Genomic DNA, 9,532 nt, shown 5'->3' with positions numbered 1-9,532 from the left:
ACTTGCTCGTAGGCAAAATGTGAACGTTGCGAGTCCACCGGAACCCATTCTACGAATGGCAGGCTGCCCGCCCCCATTTGCACACAGCCTGCGAATGGATGTTTTACATAAATATCCATTTAAAGGCCGGGGGGGGGGGGGGGGGGTGTGGTGCATGCACAAATATATAAAGTGACTTTCAGGTCACTTATATATCCGTGCACATTCTGGAGGAAGTGGGCGGGCAGCTAACATCCGGTGATGTCAGCCGCCCGCCCCTGGCTCCCACATCACCCAGCAATCTCCATGGAAACACCCATGAAACGCTGGGCGTTCCGATGGATGAGTGCACCTCCCCGCCACCCCCCCCCCCCCCCGCAATGTTGGGTGTGGACACCTGGCGAACAGGCTGTTCACTGTGGCCGCACGCTCCCGGCATATGAGCATGCGCAGAAATGCGGCTGCGCATGCGAATACGCCAAACAGAGCAGACCGGAATAAGGTCCATAGTCAAAGCCTTTGTAAGGTTCCCTTGGTCCTCTCTACAGTTGTCAAAAAAGGAACATTGCAGATGTAAAATAATAACATCAGTTCCCAGATGCACATGGACTTAATACTGGCGTCACAGGGCCCTGAGGAAGCTTGACTGCGAAGCGCGCCGGCTAGCGGTGTGCAGGCAGTATTGACTTGCTGATAGTTTTATTATTTTTCATATAATGCATTTTGATTGATGTTAAGCAGTGCACAGAACTTGACAGCCCTTATTAGGGCTTCCTCCTGCTGGTGTGCTCAAACTAGAGGCTCCCTTGGTTGGGACTCTAGTTTATTGGGGTGTGATTGTGGCTGGGCGATACACCTAACCCCGCTACACCCCCACTAACTTCCGACGGCACACTGATTTATGTGTGTTTAGGTCTCTCTTACATTATACAGAGCAGACGTATCGGAAAGCTGGAATTATTCTAGCCATTTGTGTCAGTGTTTAATATTGCCTGTGATTAGCATAAACACGGCAACTGTGTTAGTGTAACTGAGCCACCAGCAAGTGCTGTATTACTAGAGGCAACTAGTGAGACTCTTTGAGCAGAACTATATTCTTTACTCAAGTACCAGACATATAACTGGTCTAATACCCTAGTAGCCCTACACACTGCCATCCTTGCAGTTATAATAAAATTTGAATATTCCAGCTACTATCAGCAAATCCCTGCCTGCCACCCCCGTTTTTATGTGTGTTTACCCACCCTTGTTCGTTATATGGTTTTAAATTTACGCAGCCTTTTATAAATAAATAAAATCAATAAAAGTTATGTTTTAGATTCTATGAGGTGCACCTAGCAAAAGGACATTCTTCTCTTTCTTTCTTAAAGCTCATGTAACCACACTTCTGATGAAGGTTTTATACCGATACGCGTTAAGTGTGGCTTCTATTTGAACTGGATTTCCTCTGGGCGAACCGACCTTCCATACGGGGTTCATAGTAGTGACTGGTCCGGACCCTGCGCTGCTGTGGCGACCCCACATTTCCATCATTTGGTTGCTGGTTGCTGTTCTGCCAAAGAAATCCCTTTTATGCCTGTTTTTTCGTCTAAATTGTAAGTGCAACTTTTAAAATAAATCACTTTGTTTATCAAACGTATTTGCACTATTTCTGCTCCAATTGTATTTCATATACATCGTGGAGAGTGTGAGGACGTCATCTGCAACTATCATCACTCCCGATTCATTTATCATAAAGACGGACTGATTGATGGTGACTGTATAACTTTTACTTTTCACATTTGGTGTGAAAAGTGTATGGGAACAGCTTAAGCGCTGGACACACGAACATCTCTCTTTCCACTTCCATTGTTTTTTGAGTGTATTTGGATGTCACTCATTGTTATGTGTGTTAAGCTGCATTTGTTATATTGAGCGCACAGAACCCTGAAACACCACTCCATTCAGTGTCACCTGCTCTGCCTAATTGCTTCTTTGGGCTTCTGGGAGTTCCCCGGTATAGGGATTTAGTTAGCTCTTCCCCTTGCTCTCTCCTGGCCTCAGCGGACGTGTTGTCCTTTCCTAAGACCTGTCTGTAGCGGAGTGGGGCGGACCTAATTCGCCCTTCAGCCGAGATGGGCCCAGGTGAAGCCTAGCACCGCACACGTCCGTCGATTCCAGTCAGAGGCAACGGAGTTAGGGTACCGGGGATACTCCCAGAATCCTTACAATTATGGTGGAGGAGGAGGTCATTTTGGCACAGGGCTTGATCTGCCAGCACCTGCAGGCTTGCAGCTATTGACTGCTGGGTGCCAACCATGGCCTGCTGGGCCTCAGCCATAGCCTGCTGGCTCCCAGCTATTGCCTGCTGGGTGCTGACCAAACCCTGCATGACCTCTTCGGTCCTACGCATCCGCTCTGATGCTAACTCTCCCTGCTGGTGAATCTGCCCAAGCACCTGCACCCACCTGTGGTAATCTGGTTCGGCCGGTGGCTGCTACTGCTGCACATGGCTGCCACTGGTGGCAGGTGGCACAGACTCCTCCACCTCCTCAAGAGATTCTTGACCAAGCGGTGGGGATGCTGGTGAAAGAGAAAATTACAATTACAACACATTCCAAGCAAATTAGTACCAACTTCTTATGCCATGGCAAATAATTACCTTTAACAAAAGCAGCAAAGACTTCTGCTGGGGCCTCGCTATCCATGTTGCTCACCCCCCGGACCTCCTCTACTGCAATACAGCACTCGGCCATCTCCTCCAGGGGGGTGAGCTTCAGGCGGCCTGGCATGGGGCCAGCCCCAGAGGTGTGGCTGTGTTCCCACCGTTTGGTCAGTTTCTTCTTGAGGTTGGTTTTGAAGTTGTGCCACCTGCAATCAAAGTTTACATATTACTACATGTCACTCCTGATGTTTGCTGTAGCAGCCATTGCAATCTGCAACAGATTACAACATGTGCTTCATTACACATAACTTACATTATATTAAATTATAAAACCAACCCTTAGGAGATACATTCACACTCACCCTACAATAACTATCGACTAAATGACATGGCAATCATGTCTGTGGCTCCTAGCAACGTGACCGACCATTTACCAACTCCATCTAACATCTAATTAAAACATTACTGGTCTTGTACTGCTCAAATGTAACACACATGAACTTGCCTCTTCTTTTCGTGCTCCGCCTCACGAACTTGTGGAGCTACCGCATTAATCTCCGCAGTTATGTCCTCCCAAATCTTCCATCTCCTTGTGTGTGTCAACCTGTCCTATGGACACTCGATCCAATCCCGTGCACGGGGTACCAGTATGGCAAGCTCCTGCGGTTCGAATGCCATGTTCCTGCTGCTTGGTTCCTCTGTTGGCCTCTTTCGGCCACGCCCACGGCCACCTGTCGCTGTACTTGAAGTGCTGGCCAGGCTACTCTGTTGGGAAGCCACCTGTTGTGTTCCCAATGATTCTGCTGAGGCAGAAGATGGCCCAGCTGCAGATTGGGCTGATGTTGATGGGCCAGCTGCCTGCTCTTCTCCCACTGGCTGGTCTGTGGTGAGGGGCACATAGGAGGTGCTGGAGTCCAGGCGTTCAAAGAGTTCCTGGATCTCCTGGTCTCCCTCAGATTGAGATCCAGCCATGTTTGCAACAAATTTTTGGCTTTCTAGCACACCTTTATATACTATTTCTGTAATTGGCGTACATCAGCGACACCCTGCGTTCCATGCGGCAGCGTTTCGTATGGCAGCGTAGACTGTGCGGCGCATAGGCCACGCCCATAGCAGCGAACAAACAAAAGTACAAAACCAGGCATACTTTCAAAGTCTGATTTAGTACTTATTGGCAGATTTGAACACCAATAAACACCTAAAACTGTGGCCAGACATGAAATCTATATGTGAATGTTCATTTGTACTGTGCACTTGTTTGGTATGTACAACAAATGACACTAACCCATTCCATATGTTAATCCAGTCCACCACTCAGGCAATAGTAATCAGTGCTTGCATCCAAATCACATGTGAAAGGTCTCTCAATACTGCCTTGATGCTAGGTACATTTCATTCCACATCTCTAGTGTGGGCCGGTAGAAGGTAAGTGTTTACATGGCACCATGGCCTAATATTGGGAAAAGGTCTTGCACTATTTGCTATGTTTCTGGTGTATAGCTTTCACACTAATAAAGCTGTCTATTTTAGTACCTTGTAGAGTTAGGTGTAACTGGCTAGTGATGCACACTATTTCACCTGTTGTTTTCAGCCATGTTTGGTGAATATAATGGTTTCCCAACTTCTTTCACCCTGTCTGTTTTGGAGATACTAAGTAATGGCAAGGTCAGCTCAGCTATGCAAAGCTACAGCAAGTGTTGTTTTGCGATGCAATGGTTTAGCCATCTGTTGTGGCGCATACACGCTGTTAATGTAAAAATGAACAATAAAGTTAATACCAAATATCACTCAGAACAACCAATTACAGGACATGATTGCTTGAATTGTGCCATTGCTAAGATGGCGGCCTATGGGAGAGCAGCCCCATTTTCGCCCGCGGAGCTCAGGGCACTGGTCTCCGTTATGGAGACCAGGCTGGGGCGTGCGGGCCCATTTATAACCAACCGCCAGAATCGGCATGCTTATGCGGCGGCCCGCCACCGCATATTCGTTTGCACCCAGGTGCGGAGGACCATCGCTCAGCTGGAGATATGTAATTGTTTAGGATTATTGTTTGTGATGCTTACAATGGGCCAAATGTCACATCATAACTGGCATGTTACAGGCTGTGTTTGATAAAAGCCAGTAAGGAGCTGATTGGCTGGACATTTATCTCTACTTATTACCTTTGCATTTATTGCTTGTTAAGGCTTAATACATCTGTCCAAATGACCCCTAATTGGCACTAATGTTTTTTTTTTTCTCCAACACAGCACGGGATCGAGCACGACAGGCACGGGAGGAGGCAGAGACGGCCCAGGAGGAGGGCACTGATGAGATGGCCGAGGAGGTGGTGCCAGAGGAAGGGGAGCAAGTGGAGGAGGAGGTGGTGGCAGTGGAAGAGGAGGAGGTGGTGGCAGCTGAGGAGGAGGTGGTGGCAGCTGAGGAGGAGGTGGTGGCAGCTCAGGAGGGCCAGGAAGAAGAGGAGGATGAGGAGGCCTGTGAGGTGGTGCAGGCAGGCGAAAGTGGTATGTATACATAAAGAATCATTATTCCTTTTGTCATCTACTATTTGCTATGTAGCACTGGTGATTCAATTGTGTTTTAAAATACTATAAAGTCATAAAACAAACTGGGTAGCAACAGACACACTTAGGGGTTAGATAGGGTGCCCAAACCATCCCTTTCATCCTGGACACATATTAATGACACAGGTTGTGGGGATGGCTTTCAGGTCGATTTTAAGTGCCACTGAACCAGTGTAGTTAATCTGTATCCTGGAAGAAAGGGATGACGTGCTCATCTAAGGGTTACATGTCCCTGCTGCAAGCGTACAATCTGTAGCCTCATATAGGTGAATAGAGTTTACAGGTGATTGATATTTCTAAACTAGATTAAGTATGGCATAAATGGAGTATGGACAGGCGTGGCTTAGAATGGAGTCACAAGTGGTCAGTGCCCCTGGGCCCTCCTCTAGCTAACCACCCCCTGCGGTCTGCATGTATTGTTGGCACCATAATTGTTGGTTGATTTTGTCTTAATAATGATTTTGTGCATGGGAGTGGGTTAGTGCTGCAGCTTCACCTACCTGGCATTATGACAATGATTTATGGAGCAGACCATCAGCAGGCAAGCCATGCTTGATTGCACAAATGTACTGTGCATTCCTGAGAGTTGACTAAGTCCCATGCCACGTTGCATCATAGAACAGACACTGAGCGCTTTTTGATGAGTTGCTATTGGTGGAGCTCATGACATGCTTCTCAGAGCTTAGTCATGGGTGGGTTTGGATTCAGAAGGAGCACTATGACTGTGAGGTGTTCTACAGAGTAAAGGGTAGAGGGAAAAAAACAGGCTTTCCATCTAGTATGTATGCATGTATGTATAGATGTATGTGTCATATATATAGTTATATATGTCTCTATATACATATATATATATCCAAAGAATGACCCCACGTGCGCCCTAATAGTGAAGCAGCTACTCTAGAACCCCCCCTGTTAGTGGGAGGCAGCAATTAACATGGACAACAGAAAGTATAGAGTGCGCTTATACCACCAAATGGAATTTCCACCAGTTTGTAATCATATACAATTCAATAACCCAATACAATGTGTAATAATGAAACCAGAATGCTTTATTTTTGTTTCAAAGACCACATCTGGACATTGTATCCTTTTCGGAATAACGAAATCAGTAACCCAACGCGTTTCATCTTGAAAAAGACTTCATCAGGGGTTTTTACACTGTTGGTGGTAAAGACAGTAATTACATACTGATAAAAATAGATTAAAATTAGAATAAAATTAGAATCCATAGTATTTTGTTCTAAAAAGATATTTGACAATCGGACAAATTCATCCATACTGAGAAAGAGAGAATGAGCACAGAAGAAAAAGACAGAAGTCCAAAAAAATAAATGCAAGGATGAAACATGTATAATATTATACATTGTCGTACAGAGACATTATAACGAGCCTTAGCACACTAAAGATTTTGAATGAGGAACATACGTTTCTCATATGTCTGCTGCCTTTGAACATACAGTGGTACTTAAGAGGTCAACCTGACCTCTACGCTTACATTTAATTGAAGCGATTGTAGTAACACATACCGTAACGCATTTATTTAACTGAAGCGTCCATCTCCCTAGCAACATATATGGTGACGCGGGAGGTCACGTGACCACAACTCTCGCGTTCTCCGGCTGCATGTAGTCTCCTTGGTTACAAGGAGACACACGCAATGATGCGGCAGGTCACCTGACCGCTCAACCCGGAACTTTAGCGCTGTGACACATGGGGAAGACATCCCCATGGTAACGCATCGCCATAAGCATTAAGCTCGTTACTTACCCGCCCATCCCCAAACGGAGATCTGATTGGCCTGATGGCCAACAGATGGGAGTGAGGGATAAATCTAAAACCGGAAACTATAGTTGACCCGCAAATTGGAACGCACGCTGAACACTTAAGGTAAAACGGAGGTTTAAACCTTCAGCATCTGATAACACATTAATGGATCTATACAATACATGCCCCACCTTGCAGACCTCAGAGTAGGGAGGCTGTATTGTTTGTTTATGAGGAGTTATTAATTTATCAAACTCTGTCAGTACCCAGAAGTGACCTCATAGTCCACTGGTATATTAAGCAGCCTGTGCACTAGTATGGTTCATTTGCAGACAGCTTTTGTCCAGCAATCTCCACGTAGATCAGGTAAGAGGATGTGGTGTGGTGTGGTGTTTAAACAAGGGCTGTGAAATGGGTCATTCTTGAATTCATTATGTATTTGCTAGTATCCAGCATATATTGTCACTGTAGACAAGAATTTAGTGTTTTTGCTTATGACCAATTGTTTGTCTGGGTTAATTTTTGTCCTTGGGCTAAAATCTCATCTTAAAGAGACATACTTAACTTATGTTGGACTTATATCTACTCCAACCTGTATACAACCCCGTTGATGCCTTAGAATGGCCCCACCAATAATATTAAGGGGTAATATAAATAAATTAGAAAAACACCTGTGTCCTAATAAGATATAATTTACATTGTTTATAGAAATTGAGCTGTCTGTTGAAATTTATATTGCGGATACCTACACGCACCTTACCCATTCTTCAGCTGAACCTCTGGTATGTAACCTATATAGTGACAAAACTCTGGATATATATGTCGGTGATACGTATCTGGCACTTACGACACAATATTTTTATGGTCCATTGTTTAGATATTGTGAATCAGACTCGGTGGATCAGGCCATCTCCATTACCCAGATCTCTCCGACAGCTTTTTACTAATGAGAGGATCCTTTTAAATTAGGATTCCATGTACTTGCATACCTAATAAGGGCATAAGGAAGGATATACCGTGTACTTTTTTGACCCCAATAGGGGATACTTTGGGTACGTAATTGATTGTATATACATTTTTCATCATTTTTTATTATATTTAATATCATGTTAAAGGACTACATATCACGTGATTCCCCTTTAGATGCTCGGAATTCACCCCACAGAGGGGAAGGTTATTACATCCTACAAATCCTGAATGGTGTTACGCGCAAGGTTAAGCGCTTGAAATTCATACTTAGGTATGTGCTTCATATCCCTTCGACTATATACAATTGTTATAACTAAGGCTCGTTATTATGTCTCTGTACGACAATGTATAATATTATACATGTTTCATCCTTGCATTTATTTTTTTGGACTTCTGTCTTTTTCTTCTGTGCTCATTCTCTCTTTCTCAGTATGGATGAATTTGTCCGATTGTCAAATATCTATTTAGAACAAAATACTATGGATTCTAATTTTATTCTAAGTTTAATCTATTTTTATCAGTATGTTATTACTGTCTTTACCACCAACAGGGTAAAAACCCCCGATGAAGTCTTTTTCAAGACGAAACGCGTCGGAGTACTGATTTCGTTATTCCGAAAAGGATACAATGTCCAGATGTGGTCTTTGAAACAAAAATAAAGCATTCTGGTTTCATTATTACACATTGTATTGGGTTATTGAATTGTATATGTTTACAAACTGGTGGAAATTCCATTTGGTGGTATAAGCGCACTCTATACTTTCTGTTATACATATATATATATATATATATATATATATATATACACACACCTGTCACCTTGCATTTATTTAATTTATGTATGACTATGTTAAATGTATTCATGAATATCATTACTAATTGTACCCTTTTTAACATGCCCACAGATGAGCCAACCCAAGCAGATGAGGGTGTCCGTGGGGCCCTCATGCGATTAAGGGCACATATCCAGCTGATAGTTGCAGATCTGCAGGACCTGACAGACCTTCTAATGTAAATTTTTTTTTACTAATTATCATTTTCAGTTAAAATTTTTTGTAAGATATATAATAAATTGTTGTAAACAACTGTTTTTTTGACATTAAACAGTATATGTGTAAATTGTTTAGAATATTTTTAATTAGCAAAAGATACATACTGTATATAGATGTATGTTATGTTCACATGATGTAAGGGTTAATGTCTGTAATGAATGTAGTAGTAATGTGTTTAAGTATGTATTAGGATTTAATTGATTCAAATAGGAAACAAGCACTTTTTAACGAGGTTGCCTAATTGCATAAGTGGGTCATGTGATCGATTTAGGTGTTCAGATAATAGTGTTGAATTGTGCGTAAATACACCGCATCGGTGCGTACGGGCAGGTTCCCGTCCGTTCTGACGCAGTAAGACCGTGCTTACGCTGTAAGACCGTGCAGAATATGTGTGTGTCCACCGCACACGCAAGGTTTGGATGCCGTCCGTAAACACGCCCTGTTCTTCGAGTGTGAGTCCGTCCGTATGCGGAGGTCCGGTGGGCATTTCTTCGGACGATGTCCGCACAGCGTGGCGTGCGGCCCACTCCGAAAGATTTCGGAAATGTACGCACCGA

The sequence above is a fragment of the Crinia signifera genome, chromosome 6 (assembly GCF_055691185.1).
Source record: "Crinia signifera chromosome 6, ASM5569118v1, whole genome shotgun sequence".
NCBI lineage: Eukaryota > Metazoa > Chordata > Amphibia > Anura > Myobatrachidae > Crinia > Crinia signifera.
This window is presented reverse-complemented; position numbering follows the sequence as displayed.